The following is a 14,500-nucleotide window of genomic DNA, read 5'->3' as shown; positions in this document are numbered from 1 at the left end:
TGGAGCACAGAGCATCTCCTGAGAGCAAGCCTTTGTAGATGTTTTCAGTGCAGACACTGTAGGCTAAAAATACCGTCAGATGTTTTTAAACAGTATAGTGTGCAATAGACAGCTGTTTTGTTTGTAACATGGATCTTCAGACCGTCCAGTTCCAAAGAGATCAGATCTGATCAATTATGACAAGTACCTGAAGATTATGAAGTTCATTCTTGCCATTTCCTGTAAAACTGAAATACATCTGAGGACAGCAATATTACTTGTTTCCATATCTCATTTTAAGCAGCTGATTCAGAGTTACTGTACCTCACAACATGATGTGCGAAGGCTAGAAAAATTATGGAACCCCCCCCCCCGTTTTTTGCTTGAAGCCTTTTTGGTTTTTTCCTTATTTTTTTTATGGATTATGAAACATTTTCTTTTAGAATGATGAATGAAATAGGAAGGCAAGGTGTATGGAAAACTCGAGGTGACATACTTTTCAGTATAAATAATAATTTGTTTTACCATAATGTTGTTGGTTTCTGTTTTTATTTTTGTCATAAACCAGCAAAACACAGAGTTGCTAGGCTCCTTACAGTTCAACAACTTGTAGCTCCATTTGTGACAACAACTTTAAAAATAAAGGCAATTCGCAATTATTGTCGGAACTACTTTTAGATATGATACTGTAATTCTATGGTGAACCAAGGTATACATAATGCATTTTACTGAAGTAACAAACCACTCTGAGAATTTTCTTTTTGCAATTGAGTGGCTAATGAAATTTTATGAAATAAATTGACTTTCAATATGTAAAGACTGAAAAAAAGTTTGTACCCCCCCATTTTCTGAAGCTTTCTTGTTTCCCCAGAAATTTTACATGTCTACTCCCAGCCCAACATTTTATTTTCCTGTATAAAGGAGATCTGTGGCATGAAGTTTCTGAGCTGTTTGAATTTTGCATCGTTAATATCTAGAGCTATACTGACAGTGGCAGATTTAGAAAATGAGAAGCAGAGGGTGAAAGACTGGGCTGGGAAAACTTGAATGGGAGGCTGCTCTTGATCTTTCAGTCTGAAGACAGCCGGCAAGACTCTGAATACCTGATGTTTGTCTGCTCTATTGATCTATTTTACATAGCTCACCGAAAGGATGGCCACAAAATCTTCTTTCAGGCACAGAGGGAATTGCTGAATTGCTGCCTGTAAACCTACCTGAGTTCCTTCCTTTCAAACCACACTCAATTTCGGCTCTCACTACTCTGTAAATTAGGTAGCTGTACCACCCCCACCCCCCGGAAATCTTCCAATTAAAAGGTAATATCCTGTCCTTGATTTGTGGGAATTAATTGGGAATACAAAAATTAGCTTTCTTGCTGATAACTCCACAAATGAGTTCCTATCACCACATAGGCACTAGGCAGACATACAAGAAGAAGATGGCGAGAGGAATTGTATTTGAATGTGCCTAAAGTATCTTCCTTGGTGTCAGTAAGAATTAGTTGCTACCGTTGGCTGGGGTGATAGCTCCATCGCCCCATCCTCCTGCAAGGCTAGCAGCCAACCTACGGTATTTGCTTAGCTGGGGTTGCAGAGAGGAGAGAGAGAGTTTTGAAGTGTTTATATGCAGTTCAAACAACATGATAGATCAGGGGTCAGCAACATTTTTCAGCTGTGGGTCGGTACACTGTCCCACACCGACCATGTGAGGGGCCAGACTATATTTTGTAAAAAAATAATGAATGAGTTCCTATGCCCCACAAATAACCCAGAGATGCATTTTAAATAAAAGGACATATTCTACTCATGTAAAAACACGCTGATTCCCGGACCATCCGCGGGCCGGATTGAGAGGGCGATTGGGCTGCATCCGGCCCACGGGGCTTAGGTTGCCTACCCCTGTGATAGATTGTGTGGTCAATGGCTCAGTATGGTGTGTCGTGTGTGGGCACACTGCATTTGCTCTCATCCTTGGGCTTTATTTGACTTTTGTCAAATGCCTTGAATGAAAAGGCCCTAATAATCACAGAACTTGAAACTTAGTACAGTACCATTTGCCAGTGTTGAAGCCTCCCTCCCAAATCCACAATCGCCTTGGGCAATTATTACCCTCTCAGAAGGGTTTCTGAATGTAGAAAGTTTTAGCGACTGTTTCTCTCTCGCACTGTTCTGTGTGATCTCTGTGCAGTCGTATGCCTTGGAGAGCAGCATTTCAGAAACTTCAAAAGCTCAGAAGAGCCTGCAGCTTCTGCCCCTGAGGAAGGGAACACAATGAAAACTCTGGGTTTATATGTGGCTCAAGGCTTTTTCCTCAGTCTTTTCCTTCACTTCCTGTATGGCATGATAGAGAACTTCCTTTAGAGCTTCAGAATATTTCTCATACTTTTCACCTTGGCTTTAATCTGTTTTCATCTCCGTTAAAAAACACAAAACACTTCATCTTTAAACCAACCAACCAACCAACCAAAGGGATACAGGCGAAATGAGACACAAAGCATTTCCGTTCATTATTTTTTTTGGAGGGGGAAATCCTGCATTATTATCTTTATTTTTTTAAGGGGAAATTTCTGTAGATGCTATGTCTGATGCGTGGAGAAGGTTTTCTGTGCCTGACAGATATGACTGGTGTTTTCCTCTGCTCCACCCCACAGGTTCATAGCAACAGTTTCCACCCACACTGTTTGAGCTTCCTTGAGCAAGAACGTCAAGACTAGGCCATGTGTGGCTCTCTGTGGATTTGGGCATGAAACATGTTTGAGTCAATACCCCTGCCTCTGTACTGATGCCCCTGTTCACTGGTGTTCTTGTACCGGTAGTAGCCCCCAAAGGCACTGGCACTTTCTGGCCTCATCTGTGATTTTGACCATGACCACCTGGCACAGGAGATTGGGGAATGCATCAAAATGCCACAGTGGCCTTGGTGGTGCCTAGAACACTACCAGTTCAGATGCGTTATGGGTTTAATCTTTCTATTCCCACAACATTGCTAGAGGGGATTAAGCCGACATGCGATTCCTTCAGGAAACTGACCTGGACAAGCCCTCAATCTCTCTGAGGCGGCCCCATTTCAGTTCTTGATTCAGGATTCATCTAAATCTTTTGCGCACACTTAGCATATGTATATGTGCACACACTTCCAATGATTTGTGTAGCAAGTGGTCAAACAGTTTGCTTTCAGGTGTATATTATTAGGAATTGCATGTCAGCTATGCGTATCCTGCCATGTTATTGGTGTCAAGCTGGAGGTACGGCCAATATAATCTCTTCATTGCATTGGTTGACCTTCCTGGAACATTTTTTTTGTCGGTTGAACCTTGTTCAGATCAGTCCTCCAGGTTCATTTAAGAATTCAAATGTCTCCTTTGAGCCTTCACATCCTGGGTATCTTGACAACAAAGCCAAATCTCAGTCTCTTTCGGAGAATCATAGAATTATAAGGTAAAGGTAAAGGGACCCCTGACCATTAGGTCCAGTCATGACCAACTCTGGGGTTGCAGCACTCATCTCGCGTTATTGGCCGAGGGAGCTGGCGTACAGCTTCCGGGTCATGTGGCCAGCATGACTAAGCCGCTTCTGGCGAACCAGAGCAGCACACGGAAATGCCGTTTACCTTTCTGCTGTAGCGGTACCTATTTGTCTACTTGCACTTTGACGTGCTTTCGAACTAGGTTGGCAGGAGCTGGGACTGAGCAACGGGAGCTCACCCCGTCTCGGGGATCCGAACCGCTGACCTTCTGATCGGCAAGCCCTAGGCTCTGTGGTTTAACCCACAGCGCCACCTGATCTTGCCCAATGTGGAGCTTGAACCCACAACCCTGAGATTAAGAGTCTCATGCTCTACCAACTGAGCTACCAGTGACTAAAACCAGCCTTTGCAAACACTCTTTAAAGGGGTCCCATTGCTTGATTTGCACAATGGTGCTAAAGGTTTCTGCCATGCAGTTTGTGCCAAATGAGAGGAAAACTTGTCTGGACCCACCTCCAGATTGGTCATTTTACTAATCTCCCATATACGTGTCTGCGCAGAGATTACAAGGAAGACTAGGCAGGTTACTTATCTGTTGGTTTTTGTTGTTCCAAATGGCCATCTGTCACGTAGCCAACAGGCAACTCATCCTACTTCCTTGTTGCTGGCCTACCTTTTGATTTGATCTTGTGTACAAATAACCAGATAGAGATCCTTGGAGCCACCCTTGAGCCATGCAATGACTTGGGGTGGGTGGGGAGTGCAGGCCCTCCCAACTCTAGTTTCCAAAACGCTGTTCCGTGACTGCACAGATGGTCGCTCAGCTCAGAGAACAACAGCTACACCTCAGGAACATGCCATTCCGTGTAGCTCTGGTATTATGGGATGCACTCCTTGCTGAAAGATGAGACTCCTGGTCTGCATTGGCATTCTGCTGGCTTTTGAAGATGCATCTGTTTACTACTTCCTTGAGCTCTCGACCTGAGTCTCCTGCTTTAATAGCTGTATTGTTTTAATGGGATTTGTTTTCTTGTGTATTTTTTTTTATTATCATTGATGTTTAGGTTTTAATGTTTGCATGGCTGGTTTTTATACCACTTAGAAGTTTATTTTGGCACCAAGTGGCACATAAATAAATGATTGGATGCGAGAGCCCTCCTTTGAAAGTTTACTTTGTAAACTATGCCAATTGCTGACAGTAATCAGGGCCCCTTAGGCTAAAAAGCCTCCACCTTTGGGACTCATTAGGAAGCTCCTGTTAATAAACACATTTACACAATCAAGTTTTCACTTTGACCCAGCAGACCATTTTTGTATTGAATCTCTATAACCTGCTCAAGCACCCCTGTATTTAAGACTGGATTGGGGAGCCAGTGGCCCTCCAGATGTTATTGAACTCAAACTCCCATCAGCCCCAGGCAGCATGACTGAATGGCCAGGGGTGATGGGGTTTGTAGTCTGGCAACATTTAGAGAGCCGCAGTTTCTCCATATCCTTGATCCTAAGAGATGATTAACAGATGCGTCTGTGTCGTTCAGCTTCAGATCAAAACGTTTTTCTGGTGATGCCAGTGACACATAACGACCTCCGTCTAAAATCCTTATCTGTAATGATTCTTTGACACGTGAAAGTCATCGCTGGATAATCAAGGGATGCAATGAAATTGCCTTCAAGTTCTTCATTATGTTTAAAGTTTTTTAATATAATATTTTTATTGAAGAAAAAGAATTTTTGAACGATACAAATTTCCAATAACACAGCCAATTACATTTTCCCCCTTATGCGGAGTTGGCAAAGATGACATACAAACTACGTGAGAAGGACAACCGTGACTTCAAAGAAGAATGGGAATTTCTTACAAACTATTTATAAAGACAACAAAAGGATCAGGTCTCCCCTCCCTCTCCAACATCTCCCACCCTCTAAGGACTTCACTCAGCTCCCCTCTCTGATTTGTTTGTACATATTGTTTTCTGCATGTTATAAAATTGTACATATCATTACCTTATCTATCATATGTTCTACTAATAAATTGTGGATGTTTATTCAAAACCTGCCAAGGAGACCAGATCCTTTTGTTGTCTTTTTAAATAGTTTGTAAGAAGTTCCCATTCTTCTTTGAAGTCATGGTTGTCCTTCTCACATACCCTGTTTCCCCTATTTTAAGATGTAGTCATAAAATAAGCCACAGCAGGATTTTTAAGCATTCAAGGAATATAAGCCATACCCCGAAAATAAGACATAGTGATAGGCGCAGCAGCAATGCCAGCCGCAGCAGGAGGAGGAGGGAAAAAAATAAGACATCCCCTGAAAATATGCCATAGTGTTGTTGTTTTTTGAGGAAAAATAAATATAAGACGGTGTCTTATTTTCGGATAAACGCCGTAGTTTGTTTGTCATCTTTGCCAACTCCGCATAACTCATCAGTTTTCATGCCATTGCTCTTTCGTTGGGATTTCCTCATTCTTCCATCTTCGTGCTAACAAGACTCTTGCCGCTCTTGTAGCATACATAAATAAGTTCTTTATTTTCCTTGGCAGGTCTTGTCCTAGAATCCCTAACAAAAATACTTCTAGTTTTTTTTACAAATGTCATTTTAAACTTCTTTTTCAATTCATTATATAATATCTCCCAGAATCTTTTTGACTTCTCTACATTCCCACCACATATGATATAAAGTGCCTTCTTTTTATTTACATTTCCAACATATGTTTGACTGGTTTCATACATTTTTGCCATTTTTACCAGTGTAATATACCATCTATACATGTAGTTTTCCTTCAAAAGCGTTATGTTTAAAGTTTTTAAAGATTAAAAGCGTTTGATATCCTCTCCTGATATCAGAGAGGGGAAACACCGCTTGTGATCACTGTTAGAACTTCCTTTGTACACAAATTAGTCGCTTTCAAAGGAATTAAGATTTGGTTCTGCTGTATCAGAGTTAAGAATTCATCTACTCTTAGAGAGTGTAGTGGTTAAGAGCGGTAGACTCGTACTCTGGGGAACCGGGTTTGCGTCTCTGCTCCTCCACATGCAGCTGCTGGGTGACCTTGGGCCAGTCACACTTCTCTGAAGTCTCTCAGCCCCACTCACCTCACAGAGTGTTTGTTGTGGGGGAGGAAGGGAAAGGAGAATGTTAGCCACTTTGAGACTCCTTCAGGTAGTGATAAAGCGGGATATCAAATCCAAACTCTTCCTCTTCTTCTTCTACTCCAGTTCTCTGCTTCCAACAGTAGACAGCCACACTTTACTATTCATTCCATGACAGGGTACATGCCATGTTACTATTGGGACTCAATGGACTTGTCAATTGGAGTCGGGAGTCAATTGGACTTGTCTTTAGCTCATGTGCATTAAAAGCTCCACGTTGCTTGCCTTCAAAAACGCCATGTATCACCACATATTGTGATCATAAGTTGCCACTTCCTTTTGACTCTTTGCATATACCCTCGTTCAGCTGTACTGGAATATGCCTGAGTTCTAGCATGTGTGTTTATGCAGGGAGCGGTGTGTGTGTGTCCTTATTTACTCTCCCAACATCACTCACAATGTACAACATTGATCATGCCTACCTCAACTGTGCAGTTAAAAATCCAAAGCATGATTTCTCTGAAGTATCCTACTGAATTGAGTGGGCCTTACTCCCACACCAGTATATACAGGCGTGCAACTCTACATTGCAGTCTTTTACTTCTTTTCAAAAGAGAATGTCTATAGCACAGGGTGAGCACACAGGTGGAAATCGAAGAGACTGCCATGGGCATTTCACAGAAGAAAAACGGGTAGTGCCATACCCCCCAACATTCGCCGATGAAAATACGGACATCCCATTCCATAATGATAATTTTACTATTTATAACCCTCACATCTTACTGGGTTGCCCCAGCCACTCTGGGTGGCTTCCAACATATACAGAAAAATAACAAAACATTAAAAAAACTTCCCTATGCAGGATTGGCTTCAGATGGTTCGGGGGGTCAGATAACTCCATACCCTCCAACATTTCTCCAAGGAAAATAGGGACCCCCTAAGGAAAAGCAGGACATTCTGGGATTAAATCAGAAACCAGGACAGATTCTCTGAATCAGGGATGTTCCTGGAAAATAGGGACACTTGGAGGGTCTGTAATGCTTAAAGCCCCCCTCCCTTCCAACAACAGACAAAACACACTGCACACTGCAAAAGAAATAGACAAAAAGAGAGGCAACACCCTCCCCCAAAGAGGCAATTCTCCCTAAAACAAAAAGAAAAATTCATTTTTTAAATAATTAGGAGGGACCGGGGACCTCAAGGAAGGCATGTCTGAAAGGGGTGGATTTTGGCCTTTCAAATTTCAGCAGCACCCTGTGTGATGCCAAAATTCGGAGCTCTCCCACCTCCCAGCTTCCACTTGGCTCAATTTGTTATATCATAGTTGTGGCACCCCCTAGGCTCAGTACCCAGTGTGGCAGAACAGGTCACGTTGCCCTAAATCAGGCTTCCTCAACCTCAGACCTCCAGATGTTTTTGGCCTACAACTCCCATGATCCCTAGCTAGCAATACCAGTATTCAGGAGTGATGGGAATTGTAGTCTCAAAACATCTGGCGGGCTGAGGTTGAGGAAGCCTGCCCTAAATCTACATCTGTACCTGAGAGCAGTAGTTTAGCCTTTCAGAGCAACCCTAAATATATGTTTACTCAGAAGTAAGGCCTATTGAATTCATCGTGGCTTACTCCCAGGCAAGTGGGGTTAGCTTTGCAGCCCTAAGTTGTATTTTATCTAAGCTCAGAAAGCCCTGCCCTATTTAGCTTCCTAACATAATTTTTGAAACGGAAATGAAACTGCACTTGTCACAGGCTGCCATAAACAGCCTTCAAACAGAGTGAATGTGCGCAAAACAATATACTCTTGTATCCAAAAGTTAGCCATGGGTTCTGTGTCACTTGTCTCTTCCAAAAGAGCTGTGCTATTTTGATAGCATGTTAAGCTGGCAAAACTGTGGCTCCCCATTTAGCAGGCTGTATGTAGCTTTTTTTTAAAAATAAAAATAAAAATAAAACAACAACACAGATGCTCTGAAGTTGTAAGCAGCAGCTTAAGCTGCAAACTATTTAAATGACTTGCTAAATATAACCAACCTAGTGAGCGTAATTTAATTTTGCTCAACCAAATCTTAAAGCGCTCAGCTTTTAGAAATCAGGAAGTGGAAAAAGGTCAGTGGCTTGATTTCCTCCTATGTCTCACATGAGCTCCAGCGCAGGCTTATTAATGGGATAAAACTAAAGCTTCAATTTTGTTCCAACCGGTTATTCAAAACAATGTTTTTAAAAGCCTATCAACCCAGTGTAGTAATTTCTATGTGTACAGGCAGATAGGGAGCGAGTCTTATACAAAACTCCTGCGGAAAAACAGACCTATGTTCATACTCCCTTATATGTTTGAATTCCAGTTTTTGGAGTTTAATTTTTAGGCATTTTACCCGGTCTGTCCTACTCTCTTATAGGCTAAACAAATTTCTGAAATTAGCTTCCGTTGTCCTTGATGTGCTCAGAAGGACTGCGGTCAATGAGTTTGGGACAGCAGCTGCCAATTCCAATATCAGCGGTAGGTCACACACCCTAGCTCAGATACGTAATTGATAGCAACAGCTCCCTTGTTGCAGTTGAAATGTTTGCTTGAGGCAAAGACCAAGATCTACCTCTCATTCCACACGCAGGAACAAGGGCATAAACTTCAGTTCCAAAGTATGAAACATGCATATTTAGGAAAGTCTCCTCCTTGTATGAGAAGGGAATCAATATTGTGGAATTACTAGTGAAGCCAGCAACAAAACATTGTAGTGTATCAACCCTCTTAACAGGAGTGCTCCTATTCTGGGTTCTAGTCAGCCATTTTCTCTGCTGTTTCAGTTTTTCCTCACCCTTTTCTCTTTGACCCCATTTTTCTTTTTCAAGTAGCCCATAGCATTTTGTTGCCCTGTCCTCATCAGGCTGCCTTTGGGAGGGTTTGTCCTGTTAGTGGGTTTTTTTTAAAGGCATTTTGGTCCTCCTGCAAACTGCAGTGCCTCCTGCTATGCTGATACTTCCCTCTTATTTCCCAGCAGTCTTGTTTTAAATCAGTTTCTGTCAACATTCAACGTCTGAGTTCGATATTGGAGGAAGTGAAAAACAAGCACTTGTGCAGTAGCAGCTAAGGCATGGCAGGAGGTGGAATCCATGCATGTAAGGTGGTAAGGTAAAGGTAAAGGGACCCCTGACCATTAGGTCCAGTCGTGACCGACTCTGGGGTTGCGGTGCTCATCTCGCCTTTTGGCCAAGGGAGCCGGTGTACAGCTTCCGGGTCATGTGGCCAGCATGACAAAGCCACTTCTGGCGAACCAGAGCAGCGCACGGAAATGCCGTTTATCTTCCCGCTATAGCGGTACCTATTTACAGTATCTACTTGCACTTTGAGGTGCTTTCGAACTGCTAGGTTGGCAGGAGCAGGGACCAAGCAACGGGAGCTCACCCCATCGCGGGGATTCGAACCGCCGACCTTCTGATCAGCAAGCCCTAGGCTCTGTGGTTTAACCCACAGCGCCACCCGCGTCCCTATGTAAGGTGGTATATGGGATAAAATGGTTTTCTTACCTTATGCAGCCTCCTTCCTGCTATGCTTTTCTCTACAGTGAGCCTGCTCCCCGGGGGAGCCGGGGAGCAGAAAATAAACCCTTGGCCACCTCATATACGAATGAAAGAAAGAAAGAAATATTTTGAATATTTTGGAGACAATTTCCCCACAGGAAATCTGAGAATATTGTACCGTTTTTGTGTGTGGTTGTTGCATTTTTGCAACAATTAAGACGGCATTTGCTTCAGCACATCCTAGAAGATGAAAAGGGCTTCGCTTGGTGTTGGTATCCTGGTTGTGGAATCTACTGAGAGCTTAGCTGGCACAATCTTTACTATCATTGCAGCACCAGGGGAAGGCATTTTAATTCTCCCAGGCCTTTAAAAAAACTCCATTTTTTTTTAAAAAAAAGTATTCTGAACTGCTTACGGTATTATCTGCTTTTATTCTTCTAAGTCCTGCAAGTTTTTTTCCAGCTGGAAAGTGGTTCCCAAATCTGCATCTGCACTGGAATTGTTTTTAAATATGTTCATATTGTTTTATCACTTGCTGTTTGCTGCCCGGGGCTCCTTTGGGAGGAAGCAGGGATGTATATGTGATGGTGATGATGTGTTATTTGATGATACTATGTTTTTAATTGCATTTCATGTTCTGCTGTGAGAAGCACAGGGAACAATGTTCTCAGGCAGTTTTATAAGCAAACCAATGAGATGGAAGAGACACGAGGCATGTCGAGGAGAAAGAACTAGGGCAGAGGAAACAGGCAATAAATTACTGTGGCACTTTGTACTGATAAACATTCAGCTTTTCAGATGGTACGGTAGGAGACCAAGCTTCATATCTGCTCACATTAATGATGCAACAGTGTCTGATTTGTCTCCTGGCTCGGTGGTTTGATCTGAGAAAGCATGCTTCTGAGATACCAGGTGTTTGCTAATAGCCGACTCCTGCAGAAAGACTAAGAAGGGAGAACTAGAAAAGGAAGCAGGCTACAAAGCAGGCAAATCAATACTTGTATCTTCCTGTGCTACTTTTTAATATATAACATTGCTAAATAATGTTGGGATTCCAGACACAAGACTCGCTATCAGCTTTGCTGTAAAAGCCTGGGAATTATGGTTAACAGCTGCAGACCACCTGCAACCAAAGTATTCCGTTATTTGGCCGCTGCTCAGGAATCACATACTGCGGAATTCTAACAAGGTATAAAACAGTGCCACAAGTTTCAGTAAGGCAGTCTGGTCAATGAAAACATCTTTCACAAACGTATAAAAAGGTAAAGGTAAAGGACCCCTGGACGGTTAAGTCCATTCAAAGGCAACTATGGGGTTGCGGCGCTCATCTCACTTTCAAGCCGAGGGAGCCGGCGTTTGTCCACAGACAGCTTTCCGGGTCATGTGGCCAGCATGACAAAACCGCTTCTGGCACAACGGAACACCGTGACGGAAACCAGAGCGCACAGAAATGCTGTTTACCTTCCCACTGCAGCGGTACCTATTTATCTACTTGCACTGGCGTGCTTTCAAACTGCTACGGTAGGTTGGCAGCAGCTGGGACAGAGCAACAGGAGCTCACCCCGTCACGGGGATTCGAACCACCGACCTTCTGATCGGCAAGCCCAAGAAGCTCAGTGGTTTAGACCACAGCGGCACAATGGCGTGCAGTGAATTTTTCCATAAGGGAACAGTTATGGTCAGAGGTGTCACCTTGCAAGGACAATTGGGGTGGGGTGGGGTGATGTCGCAGGCATGAACATTGCGCCACCCTCCCTAAGCTGGGCAGAAGCTTTCCGGGCTTGGGAAGGAGGTGCCAGGCTTTAATACTTTAATGTGCCAGGAACATTTAGGGGACTAGTCTAGTCCCCCTAGTCCACTGACAATGGATAGATACTGTACATAACCTATAGTTAGATGTTGTAAATCAGGCATCCCAAAACTGCAGCCCTCCAGATGTTTTGGCCTACAGCTCCCATGATCCCTAGCTAACAGGAGCAGTGGTTGGGGAAGATGGGAATTGTAGTCCAAAACATCTGGAGGGCCGAAGTTTGGGGATGCCGGTTGTAAATAAATAGATCCTGCCTTTCTGACTCCTATCCATTTAGGGCTTGGGAAAAGGGGACTGCACACCTGACTATTGGTGTCTGGAAGCAGAGTTGCTATTCCACAGGCATCTTACAACGGAACAGCAATGACTAGGTGCTGGAAATTCATCCACACCTGGAGGCACCCAGATGTTCCATAAACGAGTGAGAATAATGTATCTGTATTCATTTTCTTCACCATATTCACCTCCACACCCCTGTTTTCTGATTTCACCTGTGCTTGGCTATGACATATCCCCTGCCTATTCCACATGGGACTAGCCCTCAGGCCTGTTTTTGAAAGGCTGGCTTCAGTGGGGTAGAGAGAGGCCTTTAAAAATAAGCAGTGAATTGGGAGCGAAGGAAGGCTGTCTAGAAAAATTACTCTGGCGTTTTGTTATCCTTTGCAACTGACTTCGCCGCTTGATTTGAAAGCTCAGTTGTCATTTCGGGGGGGGGGAGGGCAGGGGGAGCAGTCAATTAGATTTGTCAGCATCTCAGGATTTGAAGCGGGTGTAAACATGATTTCAAGGCTTGCTTTTTAGATCTGTTTTATACTCTTGAGGACGAAAGAGCAGAACTCATGGCAGGGGTGAGGAAATGTGTAGAGACAACACTCAGCATGGCCTTGTCAGTGACAGCTAATTGACTTCTCTAAGAATAGCACTCTTGTTTGTTACAGTGAGTAATGCTCAGGAGGAAAGTGCGGTGCAGAGAACCCACCAGCCTTCCTTGCCCTCTCTTCTGCCCACCTACACTCAGCCTTGGAGAGTGGGGCAGATTGAGGCTGCCCACACACCATACATTTAAAACACATTTCCCTCCCACCCATGAATTCTGGGAACTGGAGTCTACCCCTCACACAGCTATAATTCTCGCGGGGGGGGGGATTTCGCATGATTCTTTCAAAATGCTTTAAATGCATGGTGCATATGAATATGTGTTTGCTGTGACAGCACAATCTGAGATGCGTCCAGGTGTGCCAACTTGAATAAAATTTTGGGGAGGGAGCGGGTAAGCCCCACCCTCCATAACTGATCACAAGATGCAGCACAAACACACCATTTGAATGCCAATGTCCATTAACTTGGGGTGCCGGCCCCCTCAAATATTTTATTGGGGGGGGGGAGGGCTGAAGTGACCTTGGCCCCTAGGAGTTGGTTCTTATGAGTGGGTCACCCTGGGAGCTGCATTTGCCCAGGGTGGGGTGTGTGTGTGTGCATGTCTGCGGTAGCCCTAAGTACCCCATACTACACACACAGAGGCTGGCAACCCCCCTCTTTTCAGTTGATCCAAGCAGATCAGCTGGTGGGGGGAGTCTATCACCCCTTCTCTGCTCATCAGGTGATCAGCCTGATGTTTTGCATCCCATCAGGGCGCTGGGTTCTGTCCATTTCAGCACCACCATGTTGGTTTCATCCCCCCTCTGACTTTTTTGCTGCCATTGCTAAAACCAGCAGAGACTTCGGGGACCACAAAGATTTACTTTCGGAGCCAGATCAGGCACCTGAAATGGAATTTGCTAGTGGTATGCCTTGGCTATGCCAAGCCTAACAGAAGAGAATGATACCTCCCCCTCCATTACATCACTCTGAGCTAACCACAAACAAATGGCACAGTCTGCATCACATCCCAGGTGTCTTTCTGTCAGGATGCTGTCAGCGGCTCCCGGCTGGTTGCCCAGGAAAGTATAAAGACAAGGAAAAGTTTCTTACAGTCCTTTTTTTTATTTCAAACTTTACAGAGAGAGGCTATGGAACACAGCCTCTTGGATAATGGTGTTGTCCTGAGTGAATCTTCAACCCCCTTCTCTCCCACTTCCTCATTCGTCATCATCACCTCCTCCTCTATGGGTGCCACTAAGTGCCCTCTGTCTTTGAGCTCTTTGCTCTCCTACTTTTAAGGCTTGCCGGGTTCTGGAAGATGGTGGATCTGGAATGCTTTCTAGTAAAAATGTGTCAGCCAGCTGCTACTCCGGCTCTGCTTGCTCCTCCTCTCCCATTATTTCCCAACTTTCCCCCTCATCTGCCTCTGAGCTGTGACCTGCCACAAACTCCTGTTGTAAATCTATACTGTCTTCCTCTTCCTCCTCCCTGGAGGGGTCAGGATGGGGAGGCGGTTTCCAACACTCCCCCTCTGCCCAGCGCCTGACACTTTCGTCAGAGTTCTCATTAAAGAATCTTCATTCAAGATATATTTTCCTTAGATATACCTTGGAGACAGATCTCATAAAGGATGGCGTTCCTTACAACTTAACATCATTCCCAGGGACATTCTTGATGAAAAAGGATGGCTGCTCTTTTGGCCAGTGGCGGTAGCCATTTTTCTCTCTCCCAGGAATGCCCCTATGAATAATGCATTTCACAACACAGCGTGCAACTCCACT

The sequence above is a fragment of the Zootoca vivipara genome, chromosome 8 (genome assembly GCF_965207765.1).
Source record: "Zootoca vivipara chromosome 8, rZooViv2.hap1.1, whole genome shotgun sequence".
NCBI classification, from domain to species: Eukaryota; Metazoa; Chordata; class Lepidosauria; order Squamata; family Lacertidae; genus Zootoca; species Zootoca vivipara.
This window is presented reverse-complemented; position numbering follows the sequence as displayed.